General features: G+C 39.8%; 2 long non-coding RNA genes across 30 annotated transcripts in view; both read right to left on the bottom strand.

Annotated features, from left to right (window-relative positions):
* Positions 1–22007, bottom strand: part of LOC123749476 (uncharacterized) — a 43886-nt gene extending 21879 nt beyond the window's left edge. For 5 of the 26 annotated variants that reach the window (XR_011224124.1, XR_011224127.1, XR_011224125.1 and 2 more), the window contains exons 1-6: positions 21483–22006; positions 21037–21193; positions 17625–17670; positions 8629–8806; positions 4484–4631; positions 3968–4056 (exon numbers count right to left, since the gene is read on the bottom strand). This is a non-coding gene — a long non-coding RNA (uncharacterized lncRNA). Of the gene's footprint in view, positions 1–3961; positions 4057–4394; positions 4632–8628; positions 8807–17624; positions 17671–18698; positions 18976–21036; positions 21194–21482 lie in introns of all 26 variants that reach the window. The other 21 variants (XR_011224132.1, XR_011224138.1, XR_011224137.1 and 18 more) reach the window with 11 other exon arrangements.
* Positions 9962–13486, bottom strand: LOC138356058 (uncharacterized). 4 transcript variants are annotated; one of them, XR_011224153.1, is made up of 3 exons: positions 13006–13486; positions 12503–12597; positions 9962–10147 (listed from the first exon to the last, which is right to left on the bottom strand). It is a non-coding gene; the product is annotated as an uncharacterized lncRNA (long non-coding RNA). The 4 variants fall into 4 exon arrangements; XR_011224152.1 differs by having other exon boundaries at positions 12509–12597; XR_011224151.1 differs by having other exon boundaries at positions 13024–13485.
* Positions 22008–22284: the final 277 nt, after the last annotated feature.

Below are 22284 nucleotides of genomic sequence, written 5' to 3'. Positions count from 1 at the left end.
GCCTATCTGCCCAAAAAAAACTATGGGACAACACCCCAAAGAAGGGTAAGGCCCTTAGAGCACTCAACACGGAGGTAAGAGATAAGGGGAGACCAACACAAACGAGTGTCAAGCAATAACCCCAAAAGATTCCCAGATTCTTTGTACTCAAGGGGATGACCAAAAAGTGACAGAGGGACGAACAACGACCCGTTTCAGCGTAAAAGTCATGGCACAACTCTTACAAGTAGACAACTTCAAGCCATGATCGGTGGCCCAACACCACACGGCATCAATTGCAACTTGAAGCCGGCGCTGAACGAGAGCCGATTCATCACCCTCACAGCAAAGGCTAAGATCATCGACAGAGAGCGGAGAAGACACCCGAACGAACACACCAAAGAAGACCATTGAGGGCAACCACAACAAGAGTAGTGCTCAGAACCATGCCCTGGGGCACACCTTCGTATTGCTGAAAAGAGGCATAGAGCGCGGTACCAAGGCGCATCCGAAAGGAATGACGAGACAGGAAGCTAGGAAGAAAGAGGGAGATTACCACGAAGGCCAAAAGAAAGAAGCTGGGACAGATTATGATATCGCAAAGTGGTGTCGTAGGCCTTTTCCACGTCAAAAAGGACCCCAACAACTGAGGTCTTCGCAGCAAAAGCAGTACGAATATAGACCTCAAAGTTCACCAGGACATCTCTCGTGCTGCGGCACTTGCGGAAACAAATTTCAGAAGGGAAGAGCAGCTGATGGTGTTCCACGAACCACATCAGACGAACATGAACCATACGTTCAAACAATTTGCAGACAACTTGTGACAGCAATAGGGCCAAAGTCCTTAGGGGAAGTACCCACACACCCTGGTTTCCAAACAGGGAGGACAACGCCATCGAGCCAGTCCTCAGGGACTGACGACGACTCCCAGATCCCATTACACATACTTACTAAATACCGAGACGTGCACGGAGGGAGATGCCGAAGCATCTCAATGAATACCATTGCAGCCCGCCGCCGTAGAACCGCAGAGGGCCACGCCACAACGAAGTTCAGAGAACGGATCATTATAGGGAAGCTGAAGACGAGTGCAGAAATCTAAAGGACGAGACTCAAGGACAGGTTTACGAAGAACGAAAGATTGGGGGAAGATGAACACCACAGCTAACACAAGAAAAGGCTGAACCAAATTCAGAAGCGACCTGCAACGGGTCCGCCACAACAGTACCACCGAGGTGAAGGACCGGTGAAACATCAGGAACGAACTTGCCCGCTAGCTTCCGGATACGCTTCCAGATCTGGGGCACAGGAGTTTCCGATGTATTTGTTCAGACACAAGATGCCCAACATTCACGTTTAGCTGTACGGATGGCCCTACGGGCCACCGCGCACTCTTTCAGAAACTAAAGATTCGCCCGTCTGCCGACAGCGGTGCCTCTTCCAGGCAGCACGCTTACAGCGGACAGCCCGAGCACAATCTGCATTCCACCAGGGAACGCACTTCCGCGGACTCGCGCAGGAAGAGCGAGGAATAGAGCGGAGGGCAGCGTTGAACACATGAAAAACGAGGAGAGCACGAGGGAGAGGCAGAAGGGACAGGTCAGAGTGCAGCACTGAGGGTAAATGGGTTCAAGTCCACCTTAGCAAAATGCCACCTAGGGAAGGAAAAAGAAGGGAGAAAAGAGAAAAACGAACCAAGGATGGGGAAATGATCACTGCCATGGAGGTCATCAAGAATCTGCCACGTGAAATCTAAGTAAAGACAAGAAGACCACAAACATCAAGACAGGAAAGGGTAAGAGTCCCACAGTCCAAGGCCTCACCAAAATTCAGGAGACAGGGAACAACAGAGGATAAAGGGCTCAACAAGGCGACCTCGGGTATTCGTCATATCACCCCCCAAAACACATTGACGAAAATTTAAATCACCAAGCAGGAGCACACGCTCCGGCAAGGAGTCCAGGTGGCGTTTCAAATCAGGAACAGAAAGCGACACTGGGGGGAGAGAAATGGAACAAACTGTACCATTTCCCAAAAAATGGTACAAGCTGCACAACAATGGAGACGCGAAAGAACAAATAACCGGACAAAGGGAACATCAGCGCGAATCAAGACAGCACATGAATTACCAGCCTGCAACCGGTCCCCACAACAGTACCACGGGAGGAGGAACGAATAGCAACGAAAACGACCAGACCAGGACGAGCACCAAGCATCAGCTCCTGGAGACAGACACAAAGGGGCCAAAACCCCGAAATTATAACCGACTTCGAGGAAATTGCCCTAAAAACATAGAAGAACGTTCAATTCAAGAATATACTTGGACGAAACGAGAAAAGACAACAGAACAAGGAACAAACAAAGGCGAAAGAGCAACACAGCACGTTAAAGAATATCAGGGTCGGGATCAGGGGCTATGGGTAAACTGAGGAAAGACGGAGGGAAGGAAGCGGGAGAACAGACTCGAGGTGGCCGGCCGGGGTCCGGAGGAGGAACACGAGGAAGAGGGGGGGGGGGGGGGGGTAGATAGAGGGGAGCGCACCTCAGCAAGAACAGCAACCGAGAGGGAAGCGGGGCCCAAAGAAACCTCAATAGCAGGAACAGGGAGCGCAACCACTGAAATGGGAGGTGAAGGAGCAATACAGCAAAAAGTAGGGGCCAACGAAGAAAGCGAAGCCTTCTTAACCGCCGGGGAGGAGGGAGGAGAGGAGCCAGGCTTACGCTTCTTACTTAAAGACACAGGTGTCCCACCAACTACGTACTGGGAAACGGATTCCAGCGTCTCAACAGAAGCTGAACGAGAGCACACATGACGGCCGTTACGAGAGCGATGGACATCAGCCTCCACAAACAGGCGGCGGGGAGACTCAATACATGGAGAAGGATGAGAAGGAGGATCGGAGGGAGACGAGGAAGAAGACACAGGAGACATGTCACACCGAGTAGAAAGAAGGAACCCCACAAGACAACCAGGAGGGGGCACCCTTTGGGACAGAACCCAAAGGAACAGAGGGGGCAGTGGGCGTATCAGGGTCCAAGGCCTGGAAACGGTTGAGTCTGATGAAGGTGGGAAGGACGAGGACAGGAAGAGCGCAACATTGCTTATAGATTTTTCTATATAGTGAGAAAAACTATTTTAAAGTCAACACTTTTACACAACTTTATGATTCACAGGTTAAGGCTCTTCACTTAAATGAAAGTCCTCGCTATGAGTGCCCCGATATGCCTGTAGTAGTTGTCAAACTGCAACTTATTTCAGGACCTCAATGTCAACCTCGTACCATCACCCTCCAACTCCGTTATTCCACAACACCCACACACTTAACTATTGCATGCCGCCAATCTACTCCCTTCATCCATTGTTTGTTTGAAAAATGTAACAAATGCAACCAAATCACGTCCACCACGCCCTATTGTCACGTCAATTTACTTACCTGGACCTCCAGTGGGTGCCGCTTCAATATTCACCACTGCGTTAATCCCGGTACACTTGCCTTACTGGCAACGTTATTAACTACTTGCTTTAACACTTATCTAAGGTATGGTCAAACAGTTCATCGAACTACGTTATGAGGCTTTCGCGCTATTTTATATGCATACTCATCCGCTCTGTTGCTATTGGGAAACGATAAATTGAATAATGTTATTACTTTGTGTTATTGCATCCACTTCTCCCTGCAACATGCGACACTGACATGTAATTTAAACTAAATTAACCTCATCGTTGATAAATTGGAATTTATTATATCCAAAACTACCACCAACACTAACGATTTTATTTCAACTTCATTAATAAATCTTTCACAACGTGAACAGTAATTCTTGCCAAACTAGCTTCCTGTCAAATTCCACAATTAACTTAACTACTCTGGCGCCTCACCGTGACATTGAAAGAGCCACAAAACAAACACTCACCTTTACACTGTAGTCAAGTGGCAAAACCTACAACCTATCCCCACGAAAATTCTACAACAATACTCACACTTACTGGCAAGTGTTCATTATTCGTGAAGTTGAAGCGTCTCACTGTTCAACTTCAAGACAGCCCAGGGGTCCTGGCAAGCAGTCCGGTATTACCTGTAAGAACCCAACAGTTAACCTGAGGCTACAATATAAATTATTCAATCATGCCTATACCAGACCTTTAATTGCAACCTGCACCTACTGAAAGTTAATTTGATGTAGCTGCTCATTTCAAATGCATATTTTAAAGCCTCACATACAACCTGGATAGTAAACAGCTTTTGCAGCTGTTACTTGTGCGTTTACACCCTCTGACCAGCCTAATACTATTAATAAATATGTAGTGAGACTGAAGCTATGTGGTCGTCCAGTTTTAAATTTAAGACACTAAAAAAAAAACCTGAACACGATTTAACGGCTTGGTGCGGTATCCTAATAAAATATTAACATACCTCTTTAACGTGGTATTCAATAACATCTTTTAACTCATATCTGCTAACTCAAGTAGCAGATCTAGCCAAACCTCGACATCTGCAACCACCTTCTGCTCGGCATCGTCCAAGACTTGTTTCATCGGTCCACCACTGGTCCCATCACAACGGTAGTCTCCTCCACATTCCTACATCACCAGTAGGCTCCTTTCAAGCGATGCCTCTTCTTCCAACCATTACCTCATTCACTTAATAGCCCTGAAAATAATAACAGTACAATTAAATACATATTTATACATTTCTTTAGTACTGATTAGGGATCAGGACTAAAATTAACTGCCTATATATATATATCCCCCAAGAGGGTATATACGGCAGCTGTAAAATATAGATTTTTGACCCTATGTATTGGCTTTTTGCGGGTGTACAATATGAGTGTAAGCTAGGGGATCTGTCAGCCCTAGCGACCCCAAAGGGTAACGGGGTACCAGCTCAGAGTAACATCACGCCCTAACACTAACTTGTACACCACAACTATGCCAATACTGGGGTCAAAATAACGTTCCGTCGAGCCTCACCCACCAAGTCGACTCAACAGCCAATCACGTTTCGATTTTCCAATTGACGTCACTTCTCGCAACCTCTACTCTCATTGGTCGGCTCCACCTAATTGGATAATCTAGTAATTCATGACAATTATGTATGAAAACTAAAGTATATATACCCAATGTCTGAGAAACATACATATACCATATGTATGAGAAACAATGACTTTACACTCACAAATTATTACTTTTGATTACTTAATAATAAGTATTATTAAAATGAATAAATAATAGGATTACTTATTCAAGCTGTAAGTACAGTACACTATAGTACAGTACCGTACAGGGCATTCCACTACACTACTGTTGCCTACACAAAACTACACTACCGTACAATACAGTATGGTAATGTACAATATCGTACACAATAAAACAGTATAATGCAGCGCAATACAGTATAATACATTACGGTACAGTCCACTACAATGCACTACACAGCAGTACAGTACACTATAGGACACCAAAGTACACTACCGTACACTCACAGTTCCTTACTTGCCTTTCAAATGTACCAACGGCATCACCATTACAATTGTTTTCTACTTAAATAACTGTTTCTTCAATGTATCAATGGGGAGAGAACAGATTGGTGCAATGGCGGTCTATGGCAACTGACGCTAGTATCACTAACCACCATTAGTATTGCATTAGTACCTTTACAACCCTTCATTTTCCTCTATAAACCACACCAATGTATATTTATATACGTCATTTAAGCCATACATGCACACTGCAACTAGTGATAACGATTATTTAACATGCAATCAATTAGTGTTTTTACACATTTATGCAAAGTCATCACTCATTTGGATTTATAAAGATCTTGTGCGTTAGACTTTTCATCATTTGAACTCTTCTCATTCGTTTTTAGAGAATGGCGCTATATTATGCTTTGTTCAGCTAAGCTAAGCAAGCAACGCTAGACTGCACTAGCACACGGTAAGATAGGTAAGGTTAGATAGAGTACCGTCAAATATAGGGTACAATACAGGGTACAGTGCACGCTACAATACAGAACATTATAGTACACTACCCTACAGTACCGTTCACTACAGTCTAGTACAATACAGTATAGGACAGTGCAGTACAGGGTGCAGTACATTACACAACAGTATAGTACAGCATAGTGCAGACCAGTACAGTACAATACATTAAAGTGAAGTACAATGCATTGTACATACAAGTACCGTGGAAGAATTTTCTACTGCAAATTCCCCCAAACAAATCCGACTACAAATTCCCCTAAAAATAATATTAGAAATTACCCGAGAAATCACCATACAAAATTCCTACTAGGATTCCCCTAAAAAATCTACTAAAAAATCACCTATAAATGTTACTACAATTCCTACTATAAATCCTACAAGCAATCCTACTACGAAACCCCTACAAATTCAACTAAAAATCATCAACAAATTATACTGGGAATCCTCCTATAAATCCTACTACAAATCTCTATAAATCATACTAGCAATCCTACTACAATTCATACTAGACAAACTATTACGAATCTCACTAAAAATCCAACTACGATTCCCCTAAACATTCTACTAGAAATTACCGACAATACTGACAATTCCTACTATTTTCTTCAATATTTCATATTATTCTTCACTCAATATAAATGCAAATGTTCATTTGTGCATAACCGCTATTCAACCTAACTTGTTTACCGATTGCCTTGATTTTTGACACAACGTTGCCTTCCAATAGACGCGTCTTTTTTATATACCTACTATACAGATGGCACACCTGTGACAGGTAAAACTATGCTTTCCTTCAAAACACCACCATCTCTTCCATGTCAAAGCAACACACATGTTATACTAAATATGTTAAAATTACATTTCAATGTTTCTGATTGCAATGCTAATTTGATTTTTCATACATTCTGATTTATATCCATTTGGATTTCATTATTTGGTGTCATTTCCCTTGGAATTGAGCTGTGTTGTTTACCATCCCGATCATTTCATGAATATATTTGTTTTTCCATATTTTCATGACTTTTTCACTGAAATTCTTATATTTCACTGATGGAAACATCACATCACTTCATGTTCCCAATTTTCTCATGGGAACATGACACCATTTGGGAACGCATAGGACGAGGGCGTGGGGAATGGTTGGGAGGCCCAGGAGACGGTGAGGGGGAATGGTGGGGGGAAGATTGGGGGACAAGGAACGTTGTTGTGGCTCACCAACGCATTGCCAGGTACTGTTAGTATTCAATAACATTTATTATTCAAAATTGCCCAATACTATTCAATAATATTAAATATGGATCAATATTATTAATAAATATTGATTATTATTCAATATTCTACATTTTTGCCTTAAATTTGGTCTATATTTTATTCAATATCATTTAATGATGTACAATAATGAATATTTTTGCTAGGGGATTTCTACGTTACCTGAACCTAACTTCTGCCACTTTGCTTCGGTTCTCTGTTCTCTTCACATAGCAAAATACGCAGAATTCCACAACGTGCAACACGCTTGGTGCTCACATCTCAACTCAAAGTCCACACAACCTCCTCCAGCCGCCGACCCAAAGCTACACATGCCCCACTAGGTCCAGGAACAGTCACGAGGTACAGTCCAGCCAGGACCATCTTCCCAATGTCAGGTCAGGACTATATGCAATCGATTTTTCACTTGCATATAGTCATGGCGACCATTCAGGACTGTTACCATTTGTGTTCCTCACCTGTGCCCCAAAGACTGACACTATTTGATAAATTCATATGCCCAACATTACCATCAGAGTGCCGGCACGGAAGTGGTTCAAATAGCTTCGGCTATCACTGCCTTATGTACGGTCGTGATGGTCAAGTGCATTAAGGCATCCTGTACATACCAGTTGCGTTCCTCCTGGCAGTATGGGCTTTGACTCAACTTCTCGGGTGCGAGTTTTCAGATATATATACACACACACGTATACAGCTAGGATCATTACCTATATCTACAATAATTATCCTAACTATGTACCTATAATAAATACCTTACATATCTTAGGATATGTAGCATATGCTAATAAAGGATAATTATTTTATATATATATATCTACGATATTTATTCTAGATTATCAATATATAATGTAATCTGGATATGTATATCTGATAACCTAGATGCATCCAAAATAGATATACATCTAGATTATATATATCTATTATTTTATTTTAAATAAATATGTATTGTACAAAATATGTACTGAACCATGTCACGAGATTTAACTACAAATCAAGCCCTACAGTCCATGTACATATACAAAACATAAAACTACGTATTACAATCTCGGTCGTAACTCCAAGTAACAAACCATACACTTATTACTGTGCACACAACTGTTGAACATTACTAAAGGTTATTAACAATACTATGTTTGCGTATATTATTTAATGAGTTCTATTAGTCTCCTGCTTCAGACTTATCAAAACTACATTCAAAATTCCCAACTTGTACATTACAAATCAACTAATACAATAATGAAAATGTCATGCTGGCTTTACAAGACTAATTACCATATTTGTATCCTCACATTCCTTATGTACATTCTTGTATATGCATAAATAAATGCTGACAGTACACTCCTGTAATAATGGCACATATCACTATCTCCTAACTGATAAATATTAAAGGACTACCTTTGACATGCAATTCCACAGTGAGGTCATAGGTCCCTTTACAAATCTATGCATAAGTATCCAATGGTAAAACAAGATATACATTTTAAGGCAAACATATCCATGGACACCCCTTAGTCAACAGACAAGCAATCATCCTTATCTTGATCCTTGGTTTTATCAGAAACCTCCTCCTCTTCTTACTGCCTTCCTCTTTACCTTTCTTCTTTCCCCAAGGCCTGAAAGTAAAAAATAAAATATATGATTGATTGATTCTATATTACCATCACTTTTATTGACACTCCAAATACAATACTAAATATCATGTATGCTCTACTGTCCTAGTTGTATTTACAGCCGATGAACTACACTAAATCGACAACTAAACACTATCAATCCTATTAGTTTTTAAATCTAATTTTAATGCTAGGGATACTGGTCCAAACACTTGGTCATTATTTAAACATTCAATTTATCTCTTCTGTTTATTATCCAAAATATTTCACTCAGTATGTATCCATATTGGCAATTCACAACTATGAGCCAAACTATCAAATGTCTAGTTATGTGAGATGACAAAAGCATATTACTGTATTGTATAGTGTGGGCGATACGCAACCATTTACTTTGTTGGTACTAACCAAATAGCTGGAAACATCCTGGCACTGTGTGGTCAGCTCACAATGACCTGAAGTAACATCCTTCCCAGTGATATCACAGTAACCTATGACATCAGGTAAGTTACAACCTACATTTGGATGTGCATCTATATAGATTAAGTAATTATCAAAACAATGCACCAAACCAGGAAGGCTATGTAGCACCATCAAATGGCCGGAATAATCAGAGGGCGCTAAATATCACTAAGGATGCCAATATGAGAACAGAAACGCACAAAGCGAACGATACCAAATTTATCCAATTCACAAAGAATTCGATCCAGGGACAAGTGACTGCAAGGGATAGTCGGAAACCAGAGCATAGAGAATGCCATAAAGTTCTGCCGTGAAGATGCCAAGTTTCCAGAGGCAGGCGACACACATATCTGGTCAGGAAATAACTTGTGATGGCCTACACTGTCTGCAATCTTAGACCCATCAGTGAAGATGGAAATGAAATGGGAGTGTGAAGAAGTGTTCAAGGAAAACCCATTTCTGAACTGTAGGAGGGGTAAAACCATTAGTAATGTGGCTCAGGGATTTACTAATTTAGCAAGGCAGACCCTCCACAGGAGGGCAAACATGGAATACTAGCAGAAATATTCTTAATACTAACCGAAACAGCATTTTGCAGCCGACAAAACTGACCAGAAAGACGGAGATGGGTGAAGGGGTACAGGAGGGGTAAAAGTCAAAGCACGACATACGCAACAGTCAGGGGTATTATAAGGTCATAAACACAGACTCGACTCAAGGTCACGGCCTCTTCCATTACTCGCCACCGTGGCGTTCCTCCTCCTCTCCACCACATGCGCATTTCTCAAACAAGATACTTCATCGTTCTGTTCCACCCAGCCACAACCTCTCCACACGCTACCATCCTGGAATTCCATAATATGCATCAACTTATCATCGACAACATTTCCTATTCTGTTCTACAACCATCTACGAACACTCCATTAACAATTCCTTATATTAAACATTTCCGCAATGAAGAACATTTCAGTATATTTCAACATCTAACAATTTCGATATTAATTTCATATAGGTTGACAAACTTTTAACACCCTTTATATGACAACTACAATACATAACACATTTTCAACCTCTGACGAGTCATACTTTTATACACAATTCATTCAGACCGCAACCATCACAAACCACACCCCACCCACCTCAAAACTACCCGTTTCTTACACATAAAATTGCAGTGTTAAACGCAATTTTTTACCTCTTCGGGGTTTAGTCATCCCGCAAATTTAATCCCCTCAGCCTCTCATTTCCTGTTACACTTCTGCCTAGCCAACATTAACTGCTAAACAACTACCTACTAATACCTATATCACACATTCCCGCTTACTTCTCCAGGGACATCTCTTCCTAGTACACAATTCTCAATTAACACTACAAAATCAACTCAACACCAATATACTTACTGCTACACACGACAACCAACACCCCCACCCCCCCCCCCATGGACCAATACCTGAAGCTCAACCTCAAGTTAACAACGCACTTACATTTCAAGGACGAACAATCAGGACATTTTCCTTTCAATTCTGCCTATATTGCTCTTACAACACGCGCTACCCCTCATTACAATTTTCAATTTACACTAATATTAATGCACACCGCCTACACACCTCCCCCCCCCCCAACTGTAATGTCGCCACCCACCTACACATTTAACAGCCTCGTCTCCAGTGCAAATTAATCCACCGCAACATTTACATTCCCTCAGTGTATCAACACATTATTAACCCTTCATTTTATGAGTTCTTCCTCCTATGAAGGTGGTCACGCTTATTTCATGCAGTACCATTAACATTAGAATATTTAATTGGAGTAAGGCATATAGTTTATAATGGTTATTGTTACTACCAGCTGTACGTCAAACAACCTACAGCTAAATATGTCTACGTCACTAAGAAGACAGCAAGACAACGGATTTTCAAACGTTCCCCCTCTCATGTCAAATTAAAGTGCTCTGGTAACCAGAGTACATAAACTCCCCATTAAACGCTTGGTGAGGGGGGGGGGGGGGTTTACTACACCACTATCAACTTTTAAAGACAACGCGCGAACCGTGAGAAAAAACCATATCGACAGTTATTCAGTAGTCATAACACGTTTCCGGAAGAAACACCATCCTGCAGCAAAACTCAATTTTTCTTCTTTATAAACTAAACTAACACTTACACCACTGACTTACAGGTTAAGGCGCTTCAGTTTTTAATGAAAGCCCTCACTGAGGGCCCCAATATGCCTCAAGTTTGAGTTTGACGAATACTAAACACCTCAATTTCCACCTCATACCATCCCCCTCAAACTTCCTTATTCAACAACCAAAATACTGATCTATTGCATCAACCCCAATCTACTGCCTTCATACCTTGTAAATGTAAAACATTTTTCACAACCTAATTGCCAGTAAATCAAGGATATCTAACGAGGATATCTCTCAATGCCGATATGCCTGTAGTAGTTGTCAAACTGCCACTTATTTCACCACCTCAATGTCAACCTCGTACCATCACCCTCCAACTCCGTTATTCCACAACACCCACACACTTAACTATTGCATGCCGCCAATCTACTCCCTTCATCCATTGATTTAGTTTGAAAAATGTAACAAGTGCAACAAAATCACGTCCACCACGCCCTATTATCACGTCAATTTACTTACCTGGACCTCCAGTGGGTGCCGCTTCAATATTCACCACTGCGTTAATCCCGGTACACTTGCCTTACTGCCAAGGTTATTAACTACTTGCTTTAACACTTATCTAAGGTACGGTCAAACAGTTCATCGAACTACGTTATGAGGTTTTCGCGGTATTTTATATGTATACTCATCCGCTCTTCTATTTATCGTTTCCCAATAGCAACAATGTTATTACTTTTTGTTATTGCATCCACTTCTCCCTGCAACATGCCACACTGACAACATGTAATTTAAACGAAATTAACCTCATCGTTGATAATTTGGAAATGATTATATCCAAAACTACCACCAACACTAACGATTTTATTTCAACTTCATTAATAAATCTTTCACAACGTGAACAGTAATTCTTGCCAAACTAGCTTCCTGTCACATTCAAATTCCACAATTAACTACTCTGGCGCCTCACCGTGACATTGAAACAGCCACAAAACAAACACTCACCTTTACACTGTAGTCAAATGGCAAAACCTACAACCTATCCCCACGAAAATTCTACAAGACTACTCACACTTACTGCCAAGTGTTCACGATTAATGAAGTTGAAGCGTCTCACTGTTCAACTTCCAGACAGCCCAGGGGTCCTGGCAACCAGTCCGGTATTACCTGCAACAACCCAACAGTTAACCTGAGGCTACAATATAAATTATTCAATCATGCCTATACCAGACCTTTAATTGCAACCTGCACCTACTGAAAGTTAATTTGATGTAGCTGCTCATTTCAAATGCATATTTTAAAGCCTCGCATACAACCTGGATAGTAAACAGCTTTTGCAGCTGTTACTTGTGCGTTTACACCCTCTCACCAGCCTAATACTATTAATAAATATGTAGTGAGAGTGAAGCTATGTGGTCGTCCAGTTTTAAATTTAAGACACTAAAAAAAACCCTGAACACGATTTAACGGCTTGGTGCGGTATCCTAATAAAATATTAACATGCCTCTTTAACTAGGTATTCAATAACAGCTTTAAACTCATATCTGCTAACTCAAGTACCACATCTAGCCAAACCTCGACATCTGCAACCACCTTCTGCTCGGCATCGTCTAAGACTTGTTTCATCGGTCCACCACTGGTCCCATCACAACGGTAGTCTCCTCCACATTCCTACATCACCAGTAGGCTCCTTTCAAGCGATGCCTCTTCTTCCAACCATTACCTCATTCACTTAATAGCCCTGAAAATAATAACAGTACAAATAAATACATATTTATACATTTTTTTAGTACTGATTAGGGATCAGGACTAAAATTAACTGCCTATATATATATCCCCCAAGAGGGTATATACGGCAGCTCTAAAATATAGATTTTTAACCCTATGTATTGGCTTTTTGCGGGTGTACAATATGAGTGTAAGCTAGGGGATCTGTCAGCCCTAGCGACCCCAAAGGGTAACGGGGTACCAGCTCAGAGTAACATCACGCCCTAACACTAACTTGTACACCACAACTATGCCAATACTGGGGTCAAAATAACGTTCCGTCGAGCCTCACCCACCAAGTCGACTCAACAGCCAATCACGTTTCGATTTTCCAATTGACGTCACTTCTCGCAACCTCTACTCTCATTGGTCGGCTCCACCTAATTGGATAATCTAGTAATTCATGACAATTATGTATGAAAACTAAAGTATATATACCCAATGTATGAGAAACATACATATACCATATGTATGAGAAACAATGACTTTACACTCACAAATTATTACTTTTGATTACTTAATATTAAGTATTAATATAATGAATAAATAATAGGATTACTTATTCAAGCTGTAAGTACAGTACACTATAGTACAGTACCGTACAGGCCATTCCACTACACTACTGTTGCCTACACAAAACTACACTACAGTATGGTACTGTACAATATCGTACACAATAAAACAGTATAATGCAGCGCAATACAGTATAATATATTACGGTACAGTCCACTACAGCGCAGTACAGTACACTATAGGACACAAAAGTACACTACCGTACACTCACAGTTCCTTACTTGCCTTTCAAATGTACCAACGGCATCACCATTACAATTTTGTTCTACTTAAATAACTGTTTCTTCAATGTAACAATGGGGAGAGAACACATTGGTGCAATGCCGGTCTATGGCAACTGACGCTAGTATCACTAACCACCATTAGTATTGGATTATTACCTTTCCAACCCTTCATTTTCCTCTATAAACCACACCAATGCATATTTATATACGTCATTTAAGCCATACATGCACACTGCAACTAGTCATAACGATTATTTAACATGCAATCAATTAGTGTTTTTACACATTTATGCAAAGTCATCACTCATTTGGATTTATAAAGATCTTGTGCGTTAGACTTTTGATCATTTGAACTCTTCTCATTCGTTTTTAGAGAATGGCGCTATATTATGCTTTCTTCAGCTAAGCTAAGCAAGCAACGCTAGACTCCACTAGCACACGGTAAGATAGGTAAGGTTAGATAGAGTACCGTCAAATATAGGGTACAGTGCACGGTACAATGCAGTACAGAACATTATAGTACACTACCCTACAGTACCGTTCACTAGAGTCTAGTACAATACAGTATAGGACAGTGCAGTAGAGGCTACAGTACAGGGTGCAGTACATTACACAACAGTATAGTACAGCATAGTGCAGACCAGTACAGTACAATACATTAAAGTGAAGTACAATGCATTGTACATACAAGTACCGTGGAACATTTTTCTACTGCAAATTCCCCCAAACAAATCCGACTACAAATTCCCCTAAAAATAATATTAGAAATTACCCGAGAAATCACCATACAAAATTCCTACTTGGATTCCCCTAACAAGTCTACTAAAAAATCACCTATAAATGTTACTACAATTCCTACTATAAATCCTACAAGCAATCCTACTACGAAACCCCTACAAATTCAACTAAAAATCATCAACTAATTATACTTGGATTGCTCCTATAAATCCTACTAAAAATGTCTATAAATCATACTAGCAATCCTACTACAATTCATACTAGACAAACTATTACGAATCTCACTAACAATCCAACTACGATTCCCCTAAACATTCTACTAGACATTACCGACAATTCCTATTTTCTTCAATATTATTCTTCACTCAATATAAATGCAAATGTTCATTTGTGCATAACCGCTATTCAACCTAACTTGTTTACCGATTGCCTTGATTTTTGACACAACGTTGCCTTCCAATAGACGCGTCTTTTTTATATACCTACTATACAGATGGCACACCTGTGACAGGTAAAACTATGCTTTCCTTCAAAACACCACCATCTGTTCCATGTCAAAGCAACACTCATGTTATACTAAATATGTTAAAATTACATTTCAATGTTTCTGATTGCAATGATAATTTGATTTTTCATACATTCTGATTTATATCCATTTGGATTTCATTATTTGGTGTCATTTCCCTTGGAATTGAGCTGTGTTGTTTAACATCCCGATCATTTCATGAATATATTTGTTTCCCCATATTTTCATGACTTTTTCACTGAAATTCTTATATTTCACTGATGGAAACATCACATCACTTCATGTTCCCAATTTTCTCATGGGAACATGACACCATTTGGGAACGCATAGGACGAGGGCGTGGGGAATGGTTGGGAGGCCCAGGAGACGGTGAGGGGGAATGGGGGGGGGGGGGGAGACAAGGAACGTTGCTGGCTCACCAACGCATTGCCAGGTACTGTTAGTATTCAATAATATTGTTCAATATTGATATTCTTAAATCTTATTATTCAATAGTATTGAATAATATACATTATTATTATTCAATAATATCGATTATTCAATATATTTTTATTTAATATCGATTATTATTCATTAAGTCAATAAAATTAAATATTCAATAACATTTATTATTCAATATTGCCCAATAATATTAAATATGGATCAATATTATTGATTAATAAATATTTATTAATATTGATTAGTATTCAATATTCTACATTTTTGCCTTAAATTTGGTCTATATTTTATTCAATATCATTTAATTATGTACAATAATGAATAATTTTGCTACGGGATTTGTACGTTACCTGAACCTAACTTCTGCCACTTTGCTTGGGTTTTCTGTTCTCTTCACATAGCAAAATACGCAGAATTCCACAACGTGCAACACGCTTGGTGCTCACATCTCAACTCCAAGTCCACACAACCTCCTCCAGCCGGCGACCCAAAGCTACACATGCCCCACTAGGTCCAGGAACAGTCACGAGCTACAGTCCAGCCAGGACCATCTTCCCAATGTCAGGTCAGGACTATATGCAATCGATTTTTCACTTGCATATAGTCCTGGGGACCATTCAGGACTGTTAGCATTTGTGTTCCTCACCTGTGCCCCAAAGACTGACACTATTTGATAAATTCATATGCCCAACATTACCATCAGAGTGCCGGCACGGAAGTGGTTCAAATAGCTTCGGCTATCACTGCCTTATGTACGGTCGTGATGGTCAAGTGCATTAAGGCATCCTGTACATACCAGTTGCGTTGCTCCTGGCAGTATGGGCTTTGAGTCACTTCTCGGGTGCGAGTTTTCAGATATTCAGATATAGAGAGAGAATAAATATTATATATATATATACACATATATATACACATATATATATACACACATATATATACACACATATATATACACACATATATATACACACATATATATACACATATATATATACACATATATATATACACACATATATATACACACATATATATACACACATATATATACACACATATATATACACACATATATATACACACATATATATACACACATATATATACACACATATATATACACACATATATATACACACATATATATACACACATACACACAGGATCATTACCTATATCTACAATCATTATCCTAACTATATACCTATAAGTTATGTAAGTTAAATATCTTAGGATATGTAGCATATGCTAATAAAGGATATTTATTCTAGATTATATATAATGTAATCTGGATATGTATATCTGATAACCTAGATGCATCCAAAATACATATCATTTTCTAGATATGCATCTAGATTATATATATCTATTTATTTTTCATATTATTTAAAATAAATAAAATATGTATTGTACAAAATATGTACTGAACCATGTCACGAGATTTCACTACAAATCAAGCCCTACAGTCCATGTACATACATAAAACTACGTATTACAATCTTGGTCGTAACTCCAAGTAACAAACCACACAACTGTTGAACATTACTAAAGGTTATTAACAATACTAAGTTTGCGTATATTATTTAATAAGTTCTATTAGTCTGCTGCTTCAGACTTATCAAAACTACATTCAAAATTCCCAACTTGTACATTACAAATCGACTAATACAATAATGAAAATGTGATGCTGACAGTACACTCCTGTAATAATGGCACATATCACTATCTCCTAACTGATAAATATTAAAGGATTACCTTTGACATGCAATTCCACAGTGAGGTCATAGGTCCCTTTACAAATCTATGCATAAGTATCCAATGGTAAAACAAAATATAAATTTTAAGGCAAACATATCCATGGACACCACTTAGTCAACAGACAAGCAATCATCATCATCCTTATCTTGATCCTTGCTTTTATCAGAAACCTTCCTTCTTACTGCCTTCCTCTTTACCTTTCTTCTTTCCCAAGGCCTGAAAGTAAAAAATAAAATATGAATGTGATTCTATATTACCATGACTTTTATTGACACTCCAAATACAATACTAAATATCATGTATGCTCTACTGTCCTAGTTGTATTTACAGCCGATGAACTACACTAAATCGACAACTAAACACTATCAATCCTATTGGTTTTTAAATCTACTTTTAATGCTAGGGATACTCGTCCAAACACTTGGTCATTATTTAAACATTCAATTTATCTGTTCTGTTTATTATCCAAAATATTTCACTCCGTATGTATCCATATTGGCAATTCACAACTATGAGGCAAAGTATCAAATGTCTAGTTATGTGAGGAGATGACAAAAGCATATTACTGTATTGTATAGTCTGGGCGATACGCATTTACTTTGTTGGTACTAACCAAATAGCTGGAAATATCCTGGCACTGTGTGGTCAGGTCACAATGACCTCAAGTAACATCCTTCCCAGTGATATCACAGTAACCTATGACATCAGGTAAGTTACAACCTACATTTGGATGTGCATCTATATAGATTAAGTAATTATCAAAACAATGCACCAAACCAGGAAGGCTATGTACCACCATCAAATGGGCGGAATAATCAGAGGGCGCTAAATATCACTAAGGATGCCAATATGAGAACAGAAACGCACAAAGCGAACGATACCAAATTTATCAATTTCACAAAGAATTCGATCCAGGGACAAGTGACTGCAAGGGATAGTCGGAAAGCAGAGCGTAGAGAATGAAATAAAGTTCTGCCGTGAAGATGCAAAGTCTCCAGAGGCAGGCGACACACATATCTGGTCAGGAAATAACTATGGCCTACACTGATGGGTCTAAGATTGCAGACAGTGAAGATGGAAATGAAATGGGAGTGTGAAGAAGTGTTCAAGGAAAACGCATTTCTGAACTGTAGGAGGGGTAAAACCTTTAGTAATGTGGCTCAGGCATTTACTAAATTTAGCAAGGGAGACCCTCCACAGGAGGGCAAAGATGGAATACTAGCAGAAATATTCTTAATACTAACCGAAACAGGATTTTGCAGCCGACAAAACTGACCACAAAGACGGAGATGGGTCAAGAGGAACATGAGGTACAGGAGGGGTAAAAGTCAAAGCACGACATACGCAACAGTCAGGGGTATTATAAGGTCATCATAAACACAGACTCGACACAAGGTCACGGCCTCTTCCATTACTCGCCACCGTGGCGTTCCTCCTCCTCTCCACCACATGCGCATTTCTCAAACAAGATACTTCATCGTTCTGTTCCACCCAGCCACAACCTCTCCACACGCTACCACCCTGGAATTCCATAATATGCATCAACTTATCATCGACAACATTTCCTATTCTGTTCTACAACCATCTACGAACACTCCATTAACAATTCCTTATATTAAACATTTCCGCAATGAAGAACATTTCAGTATATTTCAACATCTAACAATTTCGATATTAATTTCATATAGGTTGACAAACTTTTAACACCCTTTATATGACAACTACAATACATAACACATTTTCAACCTCTGACGAGTCCTACTTTTATATACAATTCATTCAGACCGCAACCATCACAAACCACACCCCACCCACCTCAAAACTACCCGTTTCTTACACATACAATTGCAGTGTTAAACGCAATTTTTTACCTCCTCGGGGTTTAGTCATCCCGCAAATTTAATCCCCTCAGCCTCTCATTTCCTGTTACACTTCTGCCTAGCCAACATTAACTGCTAAACAACTACCTACTAATACCTATATCACCACACATTCCCGCTTACTTCTCCAGGGACATCTCTTCTTAGTACACAATTCTCAATTAACACTACAAAATCAACTCAACACCAATATACTTACTGCTACACACGACAACCAACACCCCCCCCCCCCCATGGACCAATACCTGAAGCTCAACCTGAAGTTAACGCACTTACATTTCAAGGACGAACAATCAGGACATGTTCCTTTCAATTCTGCCTATATTGCTCTTACAACACGCGCTACCCCTCATTACAATTTTCAATTTACACTAATATTAATGCACACCGCCTACACACCTCACCCCCCCCCCCCAACTGTAATGTCGCCACCCACCTACACATTCAACATTTAACAGCCTCGTCTCCAGTGCAAATTAATCCACCGCAACATTTACATTCCCTCAGTGTATCAACACATTATTAACCCTTCATTTTATGAGTTCTTCCTCCTATGAAGGTGGTCACGCTTATTTCATGCAGTACCATTAACATTATAAACTATATGCCTTACTCCAATTAAATATTATAATGGTTATTGTTACTAGCACCTGTACGTCAAACAACCTACAGCTAAATATGTCTACGTCACTAAGAAGACAGCAAGACAACGGATTTTCAAACGTTCCCCCTCTCATGTCAAATTAAAGTGCTCTGGTTACCAGAGTACATAAACTCCCCATTAAATGCTTGGTGAGGGGGGGGGGGGGGTTACTACACCACTATCAACAACTTTTAAAGACACGACGCGCGAACCGTGAGCAAAAACCCTATCGACAGTTATTCAGTAGTCATAACACGTTTCCGGAAGAAACACCATCCTGCAGCAAAACTAAATTTTTCTTCTTTATAAACGCTTACACCACTGACTTACAGGTTAAGGCGCTTCAGTTTTTAATGAAAGCCCACACTATGAGCGCCCCAATATGCCTCTAGTATTCGTCAAACTCAAACTTAACACCTAAATTTCCACCTCATACCATCCCCCTCAAACTTCCTTATTCAACAACCAAAATACTGATCTATTGCATCAACCCCAATCTACTGCCTTTATACCTTGTTTTACATTTACATTTTTCACAACCTAATTGCCAGTAAATAACGTCAACCACCCCCTATCGTCATCACGTACAGCTACACCTCGAGTGGGTGACACTTCAATATACACGACTACGTTAGGCCCGGAACACTTCCCTTAGTGGCCACGTTCTTATTAACTACTTGAACCCTACCTTACAGCAACACTTTTACAGGCAATGTAACACCTTTCTTAATATGCTTACTCATCCGGTCTATACAGTTTCCCATTAACAACAAACTAACATGTTATTACTTCTACTTTGTGTTATTGCACCAACTTCTCAATGGGACACTAATTAGTTAACATGAATATTTATTTACATCAACGTTGACAAACTTACTAAATGATGATATCTTCAATACTTCAACTCACTTTTATTCCCACTTTAATAACTATTCCACAACGTGAATACTAATTCCTGCAAAACTACCTTTCTCACATTCAACTTCAACATTTAAGTGATAATAACTACTCTCGGCCGCATCAACGTCACATTCAAACCCACAACATTAACACAATCACCTTTAGACTAGTAACGTGGCCCAACCTCCAACCTATCCCCACGATTCTTCTACAAGACTAGTCACACTCTTACTGCCAAGTCTTCACGAATAGGGCAGTTGAAGCGTCTCCGTTCTTCCACGCAGCCCAGGGGTCCTGCCAATCTGTCCGCTATTACCTGCAACAAGGCAACGTCATGTTATCAATATCAATCATGCCTATACCATACCTTTAATTGCAACATGTACCTACTTTCACTAAAGTAATTTCATGCTCCCAATTTATAATGCCACTTAAAAGCATAGATCACACATAGATAGTCAACGAGTATTGCAGCTGTTACTTAGGTGCTCAGAGGGTGTCGAGGCCATAATACTATTAACCACTTCAGTCTCACTTTACTATGCTATCCTATTACAATATTACCAGTCCTCTAAACTTAGACTAGATATTCAATAACTACTTGCCTTAAACTCATCCCGCCATCATAGATGCTAACTCACGCAGCACATCTTGCCAAACCGGGACATCTGCCACCACCTTCTGCTCGCCACTGACTTGATTCATCGGTCCATCACAACCTTATTCTCTCCTCCACCTTCCTAAATCACCAGCCGGCTCATTTCACGCGATGCCTCGTCTTCCAACCATTACCTAATTCACTTAACAATAACGCTGGAAAAACTTTACAATTAACTACACATTTATAAATATCTTTTAGTACTGATTACAGGTCACCACTAAAATATCTGCCTATATATATCCTCCCCCAAGAGGGTATATACGGCAGCTCTAAAATATAGATTTTTGACCCTATGTATTGGCGTTTTGCGGGTGTACAATATGAGTGTAAGCTAGGGGATCTGTCAGCCCTAGCGACCCCAAAGGGTAACGGGGTACCAGCTCAGAGTAACATCACGCCCTAACACTAACTTGTACACCACAACTTTGCCAATACTGGGGTCAAAATAACGTTCCGTCGAGCCTCACCCACCAAGTCGACTCAACAGCCAATCACGTTCCTAATTTTCTATTGACGTCACATTCTCGCACCCTCTACTCTCATTGGTCGGCTCCACCTAATTGGATACTCTAGTAATTCATGACAATTATTTATTGAAACTCAAATATATACACCAAAATCTATACCCAATGTATGAGAAACAATGTTTGACTTTACACTCATAAATGATGACTTTGGATTACTTATTATAATAATTATACTTATTCAAGCTGTAAGTACAGTACAACACAGTACACCATAGTATA

Source organism: Procambarus clarkii, chromosome 70 (assembly GCF_040958095.1).
Source record: "Procambarus clarkii isolate CNS0578487 chromosome 70, FALCON_Pclarkii_2.0, whole genome shotgun sequence".
NCBI classification, from domain to species: Eukaryota; Metazoa; Arthropoda; class Malacostraca; order Decapoda; family Cambaridae; genus Procambarus; species Procambarus clarkii.
The sequence above is the reverse complement of the archived record's forward strand: the minus strand, read 5'-3'. Positions and strand labels throughout refer to the sequence as shown.